We start from the raw sequence: 21,253 nt of genomic DNA, 5'->3' as shown, positions 1-21,253 counted from the left end.
TTCTGAAACTATTCCAAGTTATTCTAACTCCAAAATGAAACAACTTCCTATTTTCTCAGTGGTAGCATTAGTCCCAATATCTTGCTGTAGAAATATGTATCCTGATACATTTTTCCAAGAATATATGGATCCGATAAATCATTTCAGTATGGTACTAGACAATGTAACAGATGTGATTTCTTCCCAGTTTTTATTTTACTGGCATTAAAGGAAATTGAAAACCTGAACATGAGAAGTGAAACAGTTTTAATTTCAATCAAATGAAATTTTCATAGCAATTACATTTCAGTTTTAAAGGCAACAGTCAACAAGCATTTATTAAGCTCTTATTATGTGCCAGGAAATGTCCTAAGTGCCTAGAATCAGAATATAAGAAGAAAAAAAAAAAGATAGTCCCAGATCTCAAGAAGGTTACATTCTAACAGGGAAGAAAAAGATGAAATGGAACTGACTGGTACCCTGCTGGGGGAATGGAAGAAAAAGAAGTCTGGAAAGTCAGAAGGAGAGGCTGGATAGGAACGAAGGAGTAAACATAGCTAGCCTGGGGACTTCCTTAAAATAGGGATTCTGGAAGGGAAAGACCTGTCAGAGAAAGGGGCCCAAAGTCTAGAGCTATCTTACAGGGCAAGAAGGCTACTGGGAAAAATTACTTTAAGATTAGCAAAAAATTTTCTTCATGACAACTTTGTGAGGAAAGTAGGGAAAACATTATTTTCATTTTACAAATGAGGAGACTGAGACACAGAGAGGTTCCATGACTTTTCACTGCTCATAGTCATTCATTCAACCATTAAACATTTTACTGAACACCCATCTGAACCTGGCACATTCTAAACCCTGGAGATACTGAGAAAAAAAAATGGAGTAGATTGTGCTGTGAAGGAGCTTGCATTATATTAAGGGAAAAAACATTCATAGGAAATTCAAAACATAAGTAATTTGGGGGCAAAGTGTTCTAATATCAGGATATACAGCAAACAGGATTCTATGTGCCTTCCAAAGCTGAGATTTTCTGATTTTGTCAGAGTTGGCATGTTTTTCAGGGCCACTCTTGTTGTCAAAAGACCCCTTTGCTCCTCTTTTATGAAGTCAGCTTATCCCTAGAAAGATTGTATTGAAATTATTTGATATTTAATTTGAAGACCACTGCTCTCATCTCTGCATAATTCCTCTGGATAACATAACAAACTATAGTAAGGAACTTGGTAGGGAAGAGTATATAGATAGGTAGGTTAAATTGATAAGAAATATCCAATGACTTGTACTTACAAGCTTGAGTATTCTAGTGTTTCTTATATGAGTAATCATCTTATGTCATAGGATCACAGCCATGAAGTTGGAAGGGATCTTAGAAGTGATCTACTTAATTTTATAAATAAGTAAACTGAGTCCCAGAGAGATTAAATGACTTACCCAAGGTCATGCAGGTAAGTAAAGATTTGAACCCAGGTTGTTTGACTACAAACTCAATTTTCTTTTCACTATACTACCCAAGAGGAAAACATTATGCTTTAGAAATGTGGGACCCTAAGTGAACATATTCCCAGAATTGATAAATTGATATGCCTTCTCTACTGAAGCTAGGTAGACGTCTGGGCTTGGAACTGGAAGACCTAACTTCACATCCAAGCTCTGACATTTCTTAACTATATAATGACAAAATTGTTACTATAATGACATAAATTGTAATACCAAATGTAACATGGAGTGCCACTCTCTTAAATGATCTTTGTACTGTCAGAATTTCAGTAACGGTCCTTACATTCCTACTCTTAAGATATTTACTTTTGATTAGGTTAAACTAAACCACATACTAGGTTTCCCCCCTCCCCCGCCCAGGGATGTTGCCTTGTGGGGAACCTAGCTCAAGCTGGATCTCAGCTTGGAGCTTCCTTGCCCCCTTCCATTGGGATCATGGCATGAAGGGCAAAACAGCCAGAATGAAGTGTTATTCCTTTGGTTGGGAAATCCACTGGGCATCCCCTAGGGTGGCAGCTTTGCTACTCTGCTATCTCAGCTAAAGATAATTTATTTCTCAATTCATGTCTTTGATTTATTTCAGGACTTGACGATAACCATGGGTAAGTCACTTTAACCTACGTCTGCCTCAGTTTCCTCAACTATAAAGTGATATCACCTAATTTAAATGAGATAATACTTAGAAAGCACTTAGCACATAGCAGGTAATTAATAAGTTCTCCTTTCCTTCTTTCCTTTCTTCTTTCCTTTCTTTCTTCCTTCTTCATAGTTGAAAGGAAAATTAGACAACAATTTATTTGCCTTTGAAGCAAGAAACCACAATGGTTTCCTGTTACATATTGGACCAAGTCTAAAGTCCTTAGTCTGGAATCCTAGGTCTTTTATCAGTTGGTTTCACCCTCTCAATCTAACTTTATCTCTCACTAGTTCTCCAGTATAGATCTGCTACTCTTCTCAGACCTATGTCTTTATTATTCACCTCTAATTCAAGGCTCAGGCTAACTCACCTTAGGGTCCTAGGATCCTACATTTAGAGCTGGAAAGAACCATGGTGATTATTGAGTCCAACTCCCTCATTTTATGGATGAGGAAAACTGAGGCCCAGAGAGGTTAAATGATGGACCCAAGGTCATATAGCTAGCAAATGTCTGAAATGGGATTTGAACTAGGGTTTGCCTGACCAGATTTGCCTGATTTATAGCAATCTATCCACTATACCTCTATCCTGAAATTTTCCTAAACCAGACCCACAATGAAACAGTAATCATTCAGCCAATAAGGAAGCAAGCAAAAAGACCTCCTAGAAGCTTATATTCATGCTACAATGCTCATTTACTGAAATCTATTAATATATGAACTCCTTTGGTCTTTACTCAGTCTATTTTTTTGTCTTTTTTAAAATATTGTTCTAATAAATTTGGCTGTCTTTCTCAACCCCACTGTAGATGTGAAGTAGCAAATTAGAAATGGAAAAAGGTGGCTAAGGGGTAGCAAATTAGAAGTGAGAAGGAGGCTTTTAGAGCAGTGGTGTCAAACTCAAATAGAAACACACCCCTGCAAGCTGAATATTGACTTAGAAAAATCACAAATTAACATTATCTATGTTGCATTGTATTTTTTGTTTTGTTAGATATTTCCCAATTACATTTTAATCTGGTTGGGGGAGTTTTGAGGTCAGTGAATTTGACACCTCTGTTTTAGAGGTAGAAAATAATAATAGAAATGACAGCTAATAGCCTGACAGAACGTAAGAACAACAATAAAGACATTAATACATAGTAGCCTAAAATTTTCATAATGTTTCATATAGTGAAAAAAAAACACTAGATCTAGACTTAGAAGATCGTAGAAGACTTAGAAGAAGAGAAATAACTGAATTTGGAACTCAAAATTTTAAAGAATGAATGTTAAGAATTGTTTTTACATGTAATTGGAAAGAATAAAATATTCAAAAAATGAACATTTAATAGCAAAGTAATAATGATAATAAATGCTTTCTGTCTTGACTTAGCCCCTAGTAGAGCATAAGTTCCATGAAAACAAGGATCTCTCATCTCAGCTTTGTATCTCACTTAATTCCAACAAAGCACTAAGTACTTAATATTGAATGAATTGTTTTTCTGTCACATTGGTTTGGCATTGATCTATTATCTTGTTGGGAGTTGAATATACCAATAAAATCAAAAGTTTGCTCCAAAAAAGAATAGTCTTGAATGTTAGATATCCTTTTATGTCAATAAAAACTGAAAGTTAGGAAATGATGAGTTTGGTGGATTTAGGAAAACATGAAAAGACTTGCATCTATGAAGGAAAATGCTATCCACCTCCAAAGAAACAACCAGTGGAAATATGCATAGTGTGGTCTTACATATATGTGGATAAGTGCATATGTACATATGGACACAGATATATGGATAAACATATATGGACATATGTTTGTAGATATCTCTGCGTGTATGTGTGTATCCATGTTTAATTGTAGCCTTCTTTGAGGGGTGGGGAAGGGGAAAAAAAAGTGACCAGCAGAGAACAAGAGAAAATCTACAGGAAGCAAAGGAAAGCTGGATAGCTTTGAAAATAATGTATAGTATTTATTATATATGTTTTATTAAAATGGAAATGTATTGTTTTAAATTGACTCCTCATGAATACATGAGATAAAATCTTGTGCTGTGTACATGGAAATGTTCTTTCCCCCCTCTTTTTGTATCTGTTTAAAATGAATAAAAAGTATATCCCTTAAAAAGCTGAAAGTTATCCTCAATTTTCTCCTATAATTTCTCAAAGCACTTTGCTTGGACCTCTCTTGGACTTAATTTCCCTTGGAACATAATTATCCTGTACATGTCTCTCCTCTCAAATTACCCTACCCTAACCTTCCCCCATTAGATTGCAAACTTCTTGAATTCAGGGTCTGGGTTATAAAAATATAATGAGATAATATATGCAAAGCACCATATACATGCTAACAATTATTATTGTCTACACCCCCATTGTTAAATGCTGTGCTTTGCACACAGTAGGCCCTTGGTAACTATTTACGGAACTGAAAATGAGTCTCCCCAAGTCAACTGTAAATCCCAAGTCAGGGCTTGTTTCCTGTTTCTTTACATCAGCCCAGCCCCTAGTCAAGTGCTATTAAGTGTCTTTCCATAGTAACTCCTTAATAAATACGTCCATTCAATTCAATTCCATGTGGCACCATGATTTCCAGATATAAAGGCGAGTATATTGCAATTTCTGAGCTGTTTTAAGGACCACTTGGAAGCAGTAAACTGAAAGGAATATTACTCCTCTTCAACTCAATGAGCTCAGTCTCTGATGTTACTGGCTTTCTGTATCCTGCTGCAGTTTACTGAGAAGTGGTTCTTGTTTTCTTTCAAGAACGAAGAGGAAAGCATTTAGAAATAAATCAGCCGTGGCCTAGTAACCTTTCGCTTGTAATCTGGTTTTAGTGCGGTTTTCTTGTGCTGTTTTGTTTACCTTTGGATCTCTCTCCTCCTTCCCCCTCCCTCCCTTTTCCTACCTCAAACCCTTTTCTGGAGCAGACGGCTCATTTAGACTAGTTTCTGTTCCTAGCAGACAGAAGACTGCCTTATGTTCTCTGGCCTACAGGACAGCGTGGTGCTTTGCCCTGCCCCTGGAATTTACCGAGACCTCCCAGGAGAGCTCAGGTTATTCCCTTGATCTGAATATTTCAGACCTGAGAGCTGAATCAGGCCTCATTGATTCTGCTGTACTCCTAGGTACCCCTACAGAAAACACCCCAGCACACACAGGCAAATAGTTTAAACAGCAAACAGGGAGTGAATGAGAAGCCCTAGCATCAAAGCCCTCTGGGAGAGTTATACCTTAATAGAAGCTTTGAACCCTGGGTTAAAATGTCAGCGAGAGGCTGCCTGGAGGTGCATTTATCATTCTCGTTTCCTTAAAGTCAGTAACACTGCAGCTGGACAGGTTCATCCATTGATCCGACCATTTAGAGTTCCTAAAATATTTTGGTCATTTAAATATTATATACATATGTGTGTGTGTGTGTGTGTGTGTGTATTAGAAATCATTCCATTAAAACAAAGTTATTTAGAAACTTCATGAGGGGAAAAAAAAACCTGCTCATAGGTTCTTTTAACCATAAGGGAGGCAAAAAGCATGTTCTGGAAATAGTCAGGAAGGCAAAATATATTTTTATTGATAAAGATTATAGATAAGGAAATTCAGTCCTCAGAGTTGCACAGTGTGCCCACCACTGCCTTTCCTTATTTCTAGAAAGACAATAAATGATAAAAGTTGTGGTATATCAAGACTGATGATAAGATTTGGTGTGTAGGAAGAATATATATATTTTCTTAATGAACTCAGCCAAAAAAATGCCACAGTTCTACCCCTATGTGACAAATTCCCTGCCCTTCAAAGTAACCTCTGTGCCTGCCAGGTCATCAAAGGATGGACAGACAACACCAGGAATTGTTTTTTCTCTTTGCCTGACATTGTCTGAACTCCAGTAGATAAGAATATCGCCTTGTACTGTGTGCAGGGAGCAGGGTGGGGAAAGGGAATGGGGCGCTCCTTTCCCATAACTGTAGGGAGCACGGGAAGGAAACCAACAGCTCTTGATGCCTTTGGGGACCACATGTTTGTGAGTTAAAAATAATGAAATGCTGGTTTGACGTGAGGCAACGCTAGGAAAGAAGCTGAGGTAGAGAAGCCCTCAACATGTAAGCAGAATCAGCTCAGTCACCATAATATTTAATATTCCCAATGTAAAGTTTGCATTCTCATTCTGAGGTTCACTTAGTAGGTCTCTCACTGGAACACAGTGGAGTGAATCACTCCATCCTCCACCCCTGTTCTAGATACAGGCTTAGTTACCAGGACCCAAGCCTCACACTTTACAAAACATAGTAAAAAGGGAGACCTATCTAATATTATCTTGTAGTGTCTGGAGCTGGAAGAATCACGGAATTTAGAGGTAAAAGAGGCTATATATGACAACCTTCTTATTTTACAGACCAGAAAATAGGCTCAAAGAGTTCAACTGCCTTACCCAGGATCCCACAGATATTAAGGAGCAGAGCTAGATTTCAAGCCCAGGTTCTTCTGTTCCAGACCCACTGCTCTTGTCAGTTTCCTCACGTTGCCACCCCACTTTTTCTATTGCAACATTTGCTGCTGTGCTTTTTTTTCTACAAGTGTTCAGTAATAGCAGACTGATCTAATCAGTGCTAGATATCTCTGTGTACTTTGCTGGATCAGAATTGGTCAGTTAAGAGAGAGATTCTCTATAATCATGGCTTTCAGTCAATCAGGTAATAAAAGTTTATTAAGCACCTACTGTGTGTCAGCCATTGTGCTAAGTACTGGGGATACAAAGAAGGGTAAAAGACAGTCCCTACTATCAAGGAATGGGGTAGCTAGGTTGCATAGTGGATAGAGTGCTGGGCTTGGAGTCAAGAAGACCTATCCTCCTGAGTTCAAATCTTGCTTCAGACACTTACTAGCTGGGGCAAGTCATTTAACCCTGCTTACCTTAGTTTCTTCTGTGAAATGAGCCTGACAAGGAAATGGAAAGCCAATCCAGCATTTTTGCCAAGAAAACCCCAAAAAGGGGCACAAAGAGTTGAATACAACTGAAAGAACCCAACACCACCACAAAGTTTCAAGGAACTCACAGTCTAACGGGGAAAACAGCATATAAATGTAGATATGATGTGTACAAAGAAGCTGTATGCAATGTAACTTGGAAAAAATCAACAGAGAGAAGGCGCTAGAATTAAAGGAGAATGGGGAAAAACTTCCCATAGATGGTAGGATTCCAGCTAGAACTTGAAAGAAGCTGGGAGATGAAGAAGGAAAGCCTTCATGCATGGGGGACAGTGAGTGAAAATTTCTGGGCTCAGAGATGGAGTGTCATGTTCAAGGAATAACCAGGAGGTCAGTATCACTGAGACTCAAATACTTAGGGCGGGGTATAAGGTATAAGTAAGGTAAGGATCAGGGTTGGTAAGGATGGGGGAGGGGAGCAAGTTATGCCATAGGACTACTTTTAAGTAGCTAAATGCTAACTGACTGACTGACTCAATTGCCTAGATGGGCAGGGATAAGTCCAAGAGTCTTCTTGATAAAGAAAAATTCTAGGAGATATAGGAAGCTAAATAATGCAGACGTTAGGAGGCAAAGCCAGGTAATTCAGCTAAAACAAGTAAATCCATGCGGGCAGCCAGAGTCCAGAGTTTAGACAGGAAGAGTGATTGAGAACAGCTCTTTAGAAAACACCTGAACTCTGGTCTTAGGATAAAGCTGTTTTCTCTGTGCTCTTTTAATACAAGCTGGTACATGTAGGAAACCTAGGACCCACAGATGATGAATACATTCAGAGAAATTTTGGAAGCCTAAAAAGGAATCCTGTTTTTGATTGAGATAAGAACAAGTATGAAGTGAATAGGATTATCTACAGGGTAGGTAATATAGACGCTTCAGGAGAAGGTATGCTGTTTTTACTGTGTATGTGATAAACTCAGCCAATTGACTATTGTCAAATACAGTATAATATTTTGTTTATATGATCCAGATAATTGTGTTCCAACTCCCTCACTGCCTATGTTCTATACCCACCAGTGATGCACTCTGAATTTCAAAGTACAAAACTATTGTACAGAATACAAAGACCTTAATGGCATTTAGTATATCTGCTGCCTTTCTGACATATACGTATGGGAACTCATCAATGTCTTAAAATGAGAAGTACCTAAAGGCAAGGATCAGATCTATGGAGTTTCTTTTGTATAATCCCAGTGCCAAACACAATTAGGCATGTGAACATGGCACAGTGCCTTGCAATGCAGGAAGTTCTCAATAAAGATTCGTTAAAAAATAAAAAGGAACAAACTTAATAAATGTGCCTTGCTAATGATGTTGGCAATGACTGTAATCCTCTGGATGTGTCTGCATACACAAAATTTTAAAACAGATTGTTTTTGTAATTATCTGGGTAATTGACTCAAAAACCTTCTGGAACAGGGAAAAAGAATTCGGGATCTAACCTAAGCAGACTTGATATCTACTGTGAACATGAACAGTGCTCAGCTTTCCAATTTAGTCTGACAGTGTAGACATTTTCTACTTTACTTTATGGTGTATCTTAAGCATTGCCATATTTACTATCTAACTGACTAGTCAACTAGAATTGAACGACAGGTTGGTTACCAAGACAGTTCTTTGTACACTGAAATGCTATGAAAATATATATGTGTATGTGTGTGTATCTGTAATTATGATAAAGCAAAAAGTACTTAAGGATATCCTCTTCCACCTGCTATTTGGCTGGACAAGTTATTCACAACCCAAGGCATTATAAGTATATGGTTATCTTGAAAAAACTCTTGAAAAAGTTCTTGCTGCTCTTACTTACTTCAAAAGTATTTTTTTACATCTAAATGTGTCACTCTTCCCCTGTATCACAGCAAAAGTCTTTGAACAAATTTTAGAAAAACTCAAGCTTGTGCTACAGTTTTCTCCGTTTTTGAAAACATATCCATATTCACACTTTTGTAGGCACTCTATTATATATAATCTATGTAATCCACTGAGCTCTTCATGGAACTTGGATTCAAAGAGTTCATGAATGATTACAGATAGATGCTTGTTTGAGTAACACCTGGCAACAGGGGCCCTGGGCCAGTTCCAGCCAGAAAGTCCTATTTAAGAGATAAGCCAGTTTAGGCAAACATGTCTTTATCCAGGCCTGGAATGCATCAAAAGGAATCCTGAAAGACTTCCGACATCAGAAAATATCTGTTGACTTTGGAGCATCTCTATCAATAACGCCAAAACACATTGCAGGGGTGCTAACTGCTTGCTCCCTTTACTGAAGGAAAAAGGAATGTCAAGTATGAATAAAAAAAAGAGGAAAGAAAAATAGAAACTTTCAAATTCCTCTGCATTTTTGTCTACTTGCCATTCATTGGGCAAAAAAGTTAACTTTATGACAACAACAATTCTAGGATGTTATTCTATTTCTCACCCTGCTTTAAAAATCTGTTCTTACCTCTTTAAAAGGTAACTAATATTGTTAGGCTAAGATATGTGTGGTTGCTATCTCAAGGATGGAATTGTGAGAGGAAAAGGTGAATTTTCATCATTTTTAGCAAAGTTCTATTTTAAAATTAATCTCAGTGCAAACCATTTGAAAGTAGTTATGAAGCACTTCTGAATTTTAATTTTAAACTTGGAAAGGCAAGGGGAATTACATAGATACACTGAAGCTGGATGCCATGGAGGAAAGGTGTCATGTAGGATGAAGAATAGTTATAGAAACACCCAGAAGTTCAGAAGAAACAAAATCCTAGAAGAAAACCAATAGTTAACTCCTAGGCTGCAAATGTCTACTCACACCTGCACAAATTTTATACAAAACTAGAGGTTTCAACACAAGGAGGCAAATTTGGGCTCATAGAGGAAAAGACTCATGACTGGACTGTGTCTATAGGACTATACCTGTTTTCTCTCCTTGTTCTGCATTTATTAGAACAATTATTAACATTTGTGATTTTTTCAATTTAATTTTAAAGTTGAACTGATATTGTATCCCTGTAATAAATTCAACTTGATCACGGTAAAAATTTTTGTGGATACACTGGGTTATTTTTTGAGCATGGTTTTATTTACAAATTGGGAAATCAGTGTGTATCGGTGAAACTGACCTCTCATTCTCTTTCTTTACATTGTCCTTCCCATATTTGTCTTATTAAAAGTATTTGGTAGGTTAGTTTCTGAATCTTAAGAATAATATGCACCCATAGGGAGAGGGATTTTTATGTAACAAAAAGTGAGTGCATACACATATGTGTACATATAGGGGTGTGTATAGGTATACTTGTGTGCATATATACATGCATATATATATGTCTATACCTTTTTCAAAAGAAATAGGATATGTAAACATGGTGTGAGTACAGAAGGACATTCTACTACATCTACATGGGTTTTGTCTTTATGTTTCTGAATGAAATGTTTTTATCACAAATACCTGAAAGTCTTTCAGTTCATTAAATGCTGGTTTTTATTTTTCGTTCAGGATTTGTAATTCCAATGTGAGACCCACAGCCGTCACTATGGATATGCATGTGTATTTCCAGGGTAAATTCACAAAATGTAAATTCTCTTTCTCAAAGACAAAATCAAAATATTTATTCAAATACCAGAAAGCCAATTCCACCATGGTAACAAAGAACTTTGTACACGTTACCAATACAGGGAGCACCACTACCCCCAAGCCTTCCCTCCTTTAGACCTCCGCACAAGCAAGCTGCCCAAGGCAAAATTACTCCCTCTCTCACTTATGCTAACTGCTCTCTCCCAGCTCTGCCTCTCTCTCAGTGCTGCCTCATTCTCTCTTACTGTTCCACCCTTCCTGCTCCACCCCTTCAGCAAGCTCCTTCCCCCATGCTATGTGACTCAGGCTGTGGGCTGGGCTAGAGCCCAAAGCAAGTCACATAGGTCTATTAAGGACCAAGAAAGATCTTCAAATTCCCTTAACATTACATTCAGCCCCAAGATCTTTCATGTCCATTAATAAGTCAATGGGAGTTTAGGGATACTGGTATCAATATAACTTCACAACAATATAACAGGGATAACACAAAATAAACACATAGAACAATATCTTAGGGTGGGGGCTTGGGCAAAAGCATCCCATCATTCCCCCCTCAAATGAATGAGACCCCAAATCCCTTGGGGTAAGGGGCGAAGGTCTCTTCTTCTATAACTACTTCCTGCTGAGATTGGAGGTAGAGTTGTCCCTGACTTGAAAGGTCCCATTCAAGGGGTCAGTTCTTTAGCCCATATCTAGAGCTTGGTCAATGCCAAGTCCAGGGGTGATATATCACAGTTTTGGGTAGAGGATGATATCCAGCTTGGGCAGTCAGTCATCTACAAGTAGAGGGCACTAAACCTGCAGGAGACAAATCTAGCAAACAAATTAAACAAATAAAGGCCAAAAAGAATAAGGAGACAATAAAAGCAGGATAAATATAGCATCAGCCATGTTCCTCAAGTCTATGAACCCACTGGAACTGTATTAATTCGTATCTTTCTTACTGCAAATTGGTATCTCCCCTCAAGCAAATTTAAAGTCATACCTTCCAATATATCTATTCCAATGATATATTCAGGAACAGGTACATTCAAGGTATATTCTTTCTTAGGTAATTGTCCAATTTTCATTGTTAGTTTAACTTGCTTGGCTGAGATTTCAGCCCCTCCCAGTCCTGTGATGGTAATAGAGGTTCCAAGTTTAAATTTTTCAGGGTTTCCATGTATAAGGGAGACCTCTGCCCCTGTATCTATTAATGCCCTAGTTACAGTATTTGATCCATTTTTCCAGTATATGGTTAAACGGATATGGGGTCTGTAATCCCATCTGTTTATTTCTTTAATCTGAACTGGGGTTTGACCAATTTCCTTTTCTCTCTGAAGGTGTGATTCAAGAGGATCTATAGGGGCACTTCTTACTTTCCTGTTCTGACTAATGCTGAGTCCCTTTCCTCTGTACATCTTATATAGTTCATTAGTTAGAATACCATCTATTCTTGCAAAATTTATCCTGGCTCTTAATAAAGCAGTAAACATTTCTCTCCTTGTTAATCTATTCTGACTTTGAATCCACTAGCTATTTGCCCTTCTCTCTTTTCCCCATTCCCCGAAGTTATCTAACTGTGAAATCTTGTCTAGCACCTCCAAAAGAGGGTGTCATATTTCCCCAATTAGTAGAGTCACAATTAGGTGTTTATAAGGAGGGAGAGGCATTCCTCACTATCATATTTCTATAAGAAACTGTTTAGGGAGTGCTGTGGTACACATCTGCATCTCCAATCATAACAACTGTTTTCATTACCTCCTCCTTTAACTATCTCATACAGTCTCTAAATGAATAACAGGGTCTATCTCCACCTATCCAGATAGAGTCAGTGGGACAGTGTCTATTGCATCCCTCAGCACCTAAAGTAAAGGATTCTAATACCTAAAAATTCCAAACCATCTATATTATGTATCCATACACTTGTGGCCCCTTCATCACTGATTCTCACCATCCAAGATACTAATGATTCTCCCATTTTGGGGGTGAACTGACTTAAAATATCTGTGACTCCTGCTGAGTAAAATCCTGTTACTTCCTTAAACACTGTGTGGTCCCCCTGGTTCTCCTGCTTCCTTCACAGTATTGGGCATGTGTCTACATTTCTAGAGACCTCCTCATCTAAATTTGTTTCATCTTCCTCCTATGTGTCTTCCTCCCAGGTATCTGGGTTCCTATCAATCCCCACAGATGCAAGGGTTGCATTCACTTTCCTCTTGTTAATTTTTCTCTTCTTTTCTGAGTCACTCTCACAATTATCTTTTCTGTTAACCCCTTATACTTTCTAGCTTTCTCTTCTAAAGGAAAGTTCAGGTGCTGTAGAATAGAAAACTTATGCAAATCAGCTAACTCTTTTGTCAGCAGAACCTTTTCCTCCAACAATTTTTCTCTACTTTTACATATAATATGATAACTTGTTAACAATGCCCATCCTCTTCTACATACCCCTGCCATTTCTTTCCTTGATTCTATTTGTATTCCTTGCAAATATCTTTCTAAATCTTTGGGTACTCCTTTCCGTAACCTCAGTTTCCAGTTTTCACAAAGTCCTGTGCTTTTAGCCCATTCTCTCACCAAGGAAGAATAAGGTAAATCTTCCCCTCCTGGGATACCCATTTCCTTCCTGAGAGCCTTCCTATTTCCAAGTAGAGGTTTTATATTTTGCAATCCCATTCTTGTTGCAATTTGTAACGCCAACGTGATACCTATAGCAACCACTATGCACATGCATGTGTATTTCCAGGGAAAATTCACAAAATATAAACTCTCTTCCTCCAACACAAAACCAAAATATTTATTCAGAAACCAGAAAGCCAATTCCACCATGGTAACCAAGAAGTCTGTACACATTACCAATACAAGGAGCACCACTATCCCCAAGCCTTCCCTCCATTAGATCTCCCCACAAACAAACTGCCCAAGGCAAAATTACTCCCTTTGTCACTCAGGCTAGCTGCTCTGACTCACTCTCTCTTCCTACTCTACCCTTCCTGCTCCACTCCTTCAATAAGCTCCTCCCACCATGCCATGTGACTCAAGCTCCATGGGACTCAGGATGTGGCTAAGCCACAGCTCAAAGCAGGTCACATGGACCAATTGAGGGGCAGGGAAACTCTGTAAATTTCCTTAACATTACAGGATTGTACTTAACTTTGCTAGATGTTTTCCTTGGTAGTAACCCCAGCTCGTTAGCTCTATGAAATATAGTTTTCAAGCCTTACAGTCTTTCAGCATAGTAGCTGCTAGGTTTGACTGTAGCTCCATGATATTTAAATTTCTTTTCTTGTTGTTTGAATATTTTCTCCTTGACCTGAGGACTTTGAAACTTGACTAAGATACTCCTGCAAGTTTTCCTCCTGGGATCTCTTTCATGTGATAATTGGTCATTTTTTTCTATTTATACTTTGCCTCCTTGTTCTAGAGATTCAGGGCAATTTTTCTTGATAATTTCTTGTAATATTGCATTGATTCTTTTTTTAAAAAATATCATCTTTCAGGTAGTCTGACTATTCTTATATTGTCTCTCCTTGATCTGTTCTCCAGATCAGTTGTTGTTCTGATGAGATGTACGTGTTCTCTTCTATTTTTTTTTATTATTCCTTAGTGTCTTATATGGTCATTAGCTTCACCTTGCCCAATTCTAGTTTTCAAGGAGTTGGTTTCTTCCTTAAGTTTTTGATTCTCTATTTCCAGTTGGTTGACTTTCTTTTCATAATTTTCTTGATTTTCTTGGATTGTTCTTTTTTTCTTTAATTTCTCCTCAATCTCTTTTATTTGCTTTTTAAAGTCCTTTTTAAATTCTTCCAAGAACTCTTTCTGGGCTTGGGAAAAATTGACATTTCTCCTTGAAAAAGGAGTAGCTTTTTTAGTTCCACTATTTGTCTCTGAAAACAAACCCAAATCTTCACTATCCTCATAGAATCTATCTATGTTTGGATTCTTTCCTCCTTTGTTTACTCATTTTTATTTTTATTATGTTTTTGCAGCTATTATTATAATCAAGGTCTAATCTCAAGGCATGGGGAATGATGCCCAAAGCCTCACCTCTGTGCTGGGGTCTAATCTTAGGCACTCCTCTCCACCTCTAAGCCACAGGGCCCCTAGCCCCAACTCCAGCCAATCTGTCCCTCAAATACTCTTGCTCCCTTTGGTACCTTGGATGGCTGAAAATTACAGCTGTCTTCTCTGCCCTCAAATTGAAACCAGGGGCTCTGTTCTCCCACAGATGTCCACAGCCAGTAGGGTCCCTGCTCCTCTACTACCCCCTTCACCAGATGTGTGCTAGCTCCTTCTCCCCCACAGTTGCAACCTGCCACCATATCAGGTTAGCACAACTATCCTTGATTCTCCAATGGTAGAAGGTCCTTCAATCTTCATCTTGATGAATATCTGGTCACTGGACCCAGATGGCTCAGGAGGAGGAAGTGAGGCTAGTGACCCTGAACAGCACTCCCTCACTCAAAACAAAGTCAAGTGTAAAGCATGTCATCATTTCTCTACTGTCATCATCTTCTTCGAAAACAAAGGACAAATACAACAATAACTTAGGAGTCAGTTCCCCACACTGTTAGAGAGGTGAAAGCTCCTGAGGCTGAGACGGCCACCCAACCCAGCTGCCCCCAGGGCTTATTGTTTGTGGATTCCACAGAGTAAGCCTGGAAGTGTCTGCACTTCACTCAAGCTGAACTTCCACTCCTGGAGGTTGAATCTTTGCTGGGGTCTCCTCAAGTTGTCTTCAGACGACAACTGCATTACCCTGACTCCTATTTATTTCTGCTGCTCTATGTTCACTCTGAATTGATGTTCTTTTTTTTTTTTTTTTTTGCAGTGGAAATTTGGAGAGCCAAAAATTTTCTGACCTAATCCACCATCTTCCAAGAATCCTTTCTGAAATTGCTATTTTAATTGGTTCAATATCTATGAAAGCAATTGTTTTCAAAGTACCTATTTAATTCATTCATCTTCCCTTCCCTTTTTTTCCAACTATGTTTCTAACATCTTTTATCAAGGATCTTGTTCTCTAAATATCTTTCCTTAAAATCCTCAGTCTCTCTATTTAACTGACTAGAGCCATACACATATGTCCCTATCTCCAAAATATCATTATGATGAACTTGAGTCAGAAAAATTTAATCTCAAAAATTATTCTATAAGAAACTCTAGTCTATAGTAACTAGATAAAAATTAAGAAATAATCATTGAAGTTGAACAACTTGAATATCAATTTTAAGCTTGTTTCCATTTTGTTAAAAATTTCTGTGATCAGCTGGTTATACCATTTTCTGGCATCTGTATTTTTCTGACAAAGAAATCACCACAATGGGATTCTAATACCTCATTCTCTATTGTCTTATCAATGAGGAAATAGTACTTAAGAAAATTAGGTTGAGGAGATCATTCAGATCAGAAGAAGTACACAGAGAAGAAATTTATGCTGAAGGTGGCACAATTTTGAAAATGTCAAGGGTTTGATGAAAGATTCCTCCTGAAAAGGAGAAATATGCCAAATGATTCAGGGGGAGGGGCAGGGTTCCTGGATAACAGGCAATTGAGAAAATGCTGACAACTACTGCATCGTAAGTTTACTTTGCAAATCTTTATGTAAATGATCTCAACATGTGCTAAAAGAATCCATGTTGAAAATATAAAAAGGGAACAGCTGAGTCCTTGGAAATTATATTTTTTCTACAATAGATTATATCTTCATCCTCACATAATGGAATACAAAATCCAATTGTGTTTGCTATTTGTTGATTTAAAAAACAAAAAGACTAGTTAGTCCTAGTTCTGGTTACCCAGCTTCAGTTGAGGTGGCGCAGTAGGGCTGGCGGTGAGCCAGCTTGTACATCCTCAGTTTAAGAAAGAGCAAACAAGGAGGGTGTGAGCAATTGGGCTTGTGCGGTTATGACCTTGGGCACATGTAAGGGCTCAGGCACATATAGGGGCATGGGCCCATGAGGCCTGAGAGCTGTGGCGCATTCTTAGAAATGACCCAAGCAGAAGCGGCCGGGGGAGTCCTGGGGATTGCAAGTGCAGCATATCTCCCAAGTTGGTCAAGTTTTTGTTCAGAGGTCTTGCTGGATGATGACCACTCTTTTTGTTCAGCCTCTGGAGCTGGTGAAGAACCGAATGCAGCTGAACCAGGAAGGGGTCCAGGCCCTTCTTTTTAAGACTAGCTTCCAAGCTCTCATCAGCATCTTGAGGGCTGAATGGATTCGAGGCATCTACGCCGAACTCTCAGGTGGGCTCTAGAGTCATGCCAGCTATACAACAAATGGTATTTATAGTGTTCTTTTGGATCACCTGACTAAGGCAGGTGGGACGCCCCTCAACTTGCTGCTAAAGTCCCTCATAGCCATGGCACAGGTGCCTTGGGAGCCTTCCTGGGAACATCTGCTGAAGTTGCCCTGATTCATGTGACAGCTGATGGTCCGTTGCAGTTGAAGGAGCATACAGAGTGTTTTTGATGCATTCTTGAGAATTTCCTGCAAAGAAGCGGTTCTCACACTGTGGAGGAGGTTGTAACACCTACCCTGGCTAGAACTGTTGTTGTCAATGCTGCCCAGTTTGCTACCTATTCACAAGCTAAACAGTTTCTCATGACTTCAGATTACTTCTCTGACATCTTCTGTCATTTCTCTGCCAGCATGATTAATGGGCGGGGCACCACAACAGCTTCTATGCCTGCAGATATTGTTAAAACCAGGATCCAGAATATTCTTGCAATCCAGGGGAATCTGGAGTATAAAAATGGATGGGATATGCTAATGAAGGTCATTTGATGGGAAGGATTCTTCAGCCTCTGGAAGGGATTCAGTCCATACTATATCCAGCTTGGCCCCAACACTGTCTTCACCTTTATCTTCGTGGAGCAATTGAATAAGGCCTACAAGAATCTCTTTCTCAGTGATTGAGGAGCCACAAGAGCGCCTTCAAGATCAGGAGGGAATGGCTCCCCAACTAGAGATATGAAGGATTCCTGCTAGCCCACACATTCATAAACTATGCCTCAGTGCTCTGGGTCCTTAGCTATAAATTCACCTTCAGGGGTGTCTGGATTCTGCCTTCCTTGGCCCCCCTTCTATTTACTTCCCACAACTCCACTCTTTTTCCCATGCCCATTATGTGGTTCCTCCTGATATAAAAGACTTTGGTCTTAAAAAAAGAAAGAAAAAGAAAGAAAGAAAGACTGCTAATCTCATTGGGCTTATTTAATAAATAGTAGATAAAACAAGAATGTGAAATTTCTATAATTTCAAAGGAATAGAATAAAAATGTTTTAAATGCTTTAGCTTACCAAATTAACAAATGGCAAAATCACAAAAATTGAAGCAGTCCATTTACCAAGACAAATTCCAGGAAAATTTGTAACTTCAGCAATGAAGCAAAATCCTATAGGTACTTTGTCAACTCAACTCAACAAATATTAAATATTGACTCTTTATAGAGATACATCATGGAATATGAAGATAAATAAAATACTGCTCCTGCCTTCAAGGATTTTACCTTCTAGTAGAGAAAAAAAAATACACAAATCGCTATAATACAAAACAGAATAGTGTAAGTTCATAAGGGACATGAATGCAAAAATTTATGAGAGTTTGACATAAAGAAAGATCATTTCTTACTGTGAGATGGTGAAAGGCAAAAGAGACAAGTGGCAGTTAAACTGCATCAGGAAGGATTCCAACAGTTGGAGATGACAGAGTTAGTACAGAGTGTTCCAAAAGTCTTAATGCAGTTTTAAGCCATTAAAACGTAACAACAAAGCATAGAAACAATTTATGACTTCATTCAAGAAAATGACAATAATGAGACAACCTACCAAAACTTATGGGATACTGCAAAAGCAGTTCTTAGGGGAAGTTTTATATCATTGAATACCTATATGAATAAAACAGAGAAAGAGGATATCAATGAACTGGGCATGCAGCTGAAAAAGAACAAATTGAAAATCTCCAATTAAATACCAAATTAGAAATACTGAAAACCAAAGAAAAGATTAATAAAATAGAAATTAAGAAAACTGTGGATCTAATAAATAAAACTAAGAGATAGTTTTGTGAAAAACCAATAAAATTGATAAACCTTTGGTCAATTTGACTTAAAAAGAAAGAAAGCTTAACTCATATTATTATTAATCTACTAAAGCTTAAAACTCCACTAAGACTTTTGGGAATGATCTGTATTCTATTGTATGTGTGCATAAAAAGTTTTCAGGAAAAAATTGATAAGGAAAGCATAGAGTAATATTTCTGTTTTTGAAGTATGTTCCAGGAAAAAATAGGAATCCATTATCTGTATGTTCTGGTTGCTCAGTACAACCCAGCACCAAAACGTATTTTGTCCTAGAAAACTAAAGGTAAAATATGTATTCATTTGACTATTTTAATTTTATGACAGCAGCATTCTCATAACTTAATTAGAAAATCTATCTTTTTCTCGAAATTTCAGCATCTTTCTTATAGATAATAAAGGGTTTGTTTTCAAGATACTAAATTGGTTTTTGAAACAATTTTACATTCCACACATCATTTTTGTAGGCTTGAAAATGATTTTAAAAGACATACAAGGTGTCATCCTAAAGAAATTAGAAGATCAAGAAAGAAATTACCTTTGATAACTATGCAGAGGGGAAGATCAAATAAAAGAGAGATCATAGAAGACAAAATGAATAATTTTGATTATATAAAATTGCTATCTAAATAAATATGAGTGCAAGCTTATAGGGAAGGAAGTTTCTCCAATTGACTTAAATAATATTTAGTAAACTGAGGTGAGATCTCAGAGCTAATTAATTTATGAGAAAATGTTTCAATTTTAGATATATATGAGGATATATTAAAAACATACATCTTTATTGCCTTGGCTCGTGAGATGAGAATAAGGAAAAGGAGATAATATGATTAGTCATCACTACACTAAATATTACTAAATGTAAAAGAAACTATTAAAGATGGTTTTACAGTAATAATGGAAAACTTTTGTTATCCAAACATTTGCTGGAGCTTTCTTTCAAAATCGTGGTATCTAATATTTTCTGATTTCTCTTAATAAAAAATTTCACCTTTCAAAAGGTAGAGGAAACAAAAGGGTAATTCTATTACGGATCTGACTCTCATCAAAAGGTAGGAATTGGTTTCAGGGGCAGAAATGATGAAAACCTTAGAAGGAAGAAAGTATACAATAGAGAATGAGATGAAACCTAGGCACAGTGTGATAGGTGCCTGAGATTTGAGGAGAGTAGATTTGAAAGGGGTAAGAGGAAGGAGAGGTAGGATAAAATGGATGAAAATTCTGCAAGGGAAATCAACTGAGGAAAGATGGGAAACTTTTAAGAATGAAAATCTTAAGACACAAAGAGAATTTTGACGAAGAGGAAAAACAGAACTTGTTTAGAGACTGACATGGACACAGAGACTTCAGGTCTTTTAATGATCTATAAAGAAGAAAGCAAAGACATATAACAGGGTGAATACAGAATCATGGCACATTAGCATGAGTCAGAAACATTAAGGTTCAAAATGATCAGAAGCTGGCAATGGAAGCTAGGCACAATAAAAGGGGATTTTTAAAAAAATATTGGAAAAAATACTAGAATCAATACAGAACATTTCAGTGCTTAATTTTGTTTCTCTACAAAGGAAAATAACATCTGAACTGGAAAGGATAAAACCAAAATGAATAATAAGAAGTAGATGCTCAAAATAAATAAGAAAATAGTAACGATGAATGATGAAATCAAGGCACATGATGTGGATGAATTATATCATTGGGTAAGGAAAGAATTGGCAGGTATGATTCCTGAGCCACCACCAGAGATATTTGAAAGCTCATGAAGAGTAAGAGAAGTATTATAGGATTAAAGAAGGGCAAATATTATCACAATATTCAAAAAATGGGGAAAAGAATAGATTAAACAAACTCCATAGGCCAACAAGCTTCACTTTGATTCCTGGGAAAAGAGATGGTTAGAGAATATCTCGGAAGGAATGATTGCACAGTCCCATCGTGACTTCATCAAAAATGTCTTGCCAGACTAATTTCCTTTTTTGACAGTGTTACTAAGCTGACTGCTCAGGCTCCCTGATTCCAAACCCAGTACTTTCCTCCATGACCCACATTTGTAACTGCTCATTTCCTCCAACTACTTTGATCTCCGTAAGAAAATAAAAGGAAAAACTAGTAACTGACTCATTGGGATTCCAAAATCCCTAAACACAATTGTTGGGGGTTGTTGATGGGGAGAGAAACACTAAGTCTGGAGAAGATAGCGTTAGGGACTAACCCTGAGATTTCACTGGACTTGCCAACTCACTATTGAGAAAATTCCCCCTACCAAAACAGCTTAGGATTTTTTACTGGTATTTAAGACTCTTTAAGAAATGCGTGATAGAAATGGAGCACTAAAACACACATGAAGATCTTTGCTGGCAGCATATTGTCTTAATTTAAAATGTAATATATTTGATTTATCTTGTTAAATATTTCCCAATTCTGTTTTAATTTGGTTCACACATCATGAGCAAGTGCGCTGGGCTACATGTGGCCCGTGAGTTTGGCACATCTGGCCTAGATCACTGAGAGGTTAAATAACTTGCCCAGGGTCACACAGTCAGTAAATATCAGAAGCAAAACTTG

General features: G+C 37.7%; 1 pseudogene; it reads left to right on the top strand.

The window, feature by feature from the left end:
• Nucleotides 1-6,766: 6,766 nt before the first annotated feature.
• Nucleotides 6,767-21,253, top strand: part of LOC140502499 (mitochondrial 2-oxoglutarate/malate carrier protein pseudogene) — a 15,281-nt pseudogene continuing 794 nt past the window's right edge.

The sequence above is a fragment of the Notamacropus eugenii genome, chromosome 4, assembly GCF_028372415.1.
Source record: "Notamacropus eugenii isolate mMacEug1 chromosome 4, mMacEug1.pri_v2, whole genome shotgun sequence".
In the NCBI taxonomy this organism is placed as follows: Eukaryota; Metazoa; Chordata; class Mammalia; order Diprotodontia; family Macropodidae; genus Notamacropus; species Notamacropus eugenii.
Note: the sequence above shows the minus strand (reverse complement) of the source record. Positions and strands in the feature narration are given on the sequence as shown.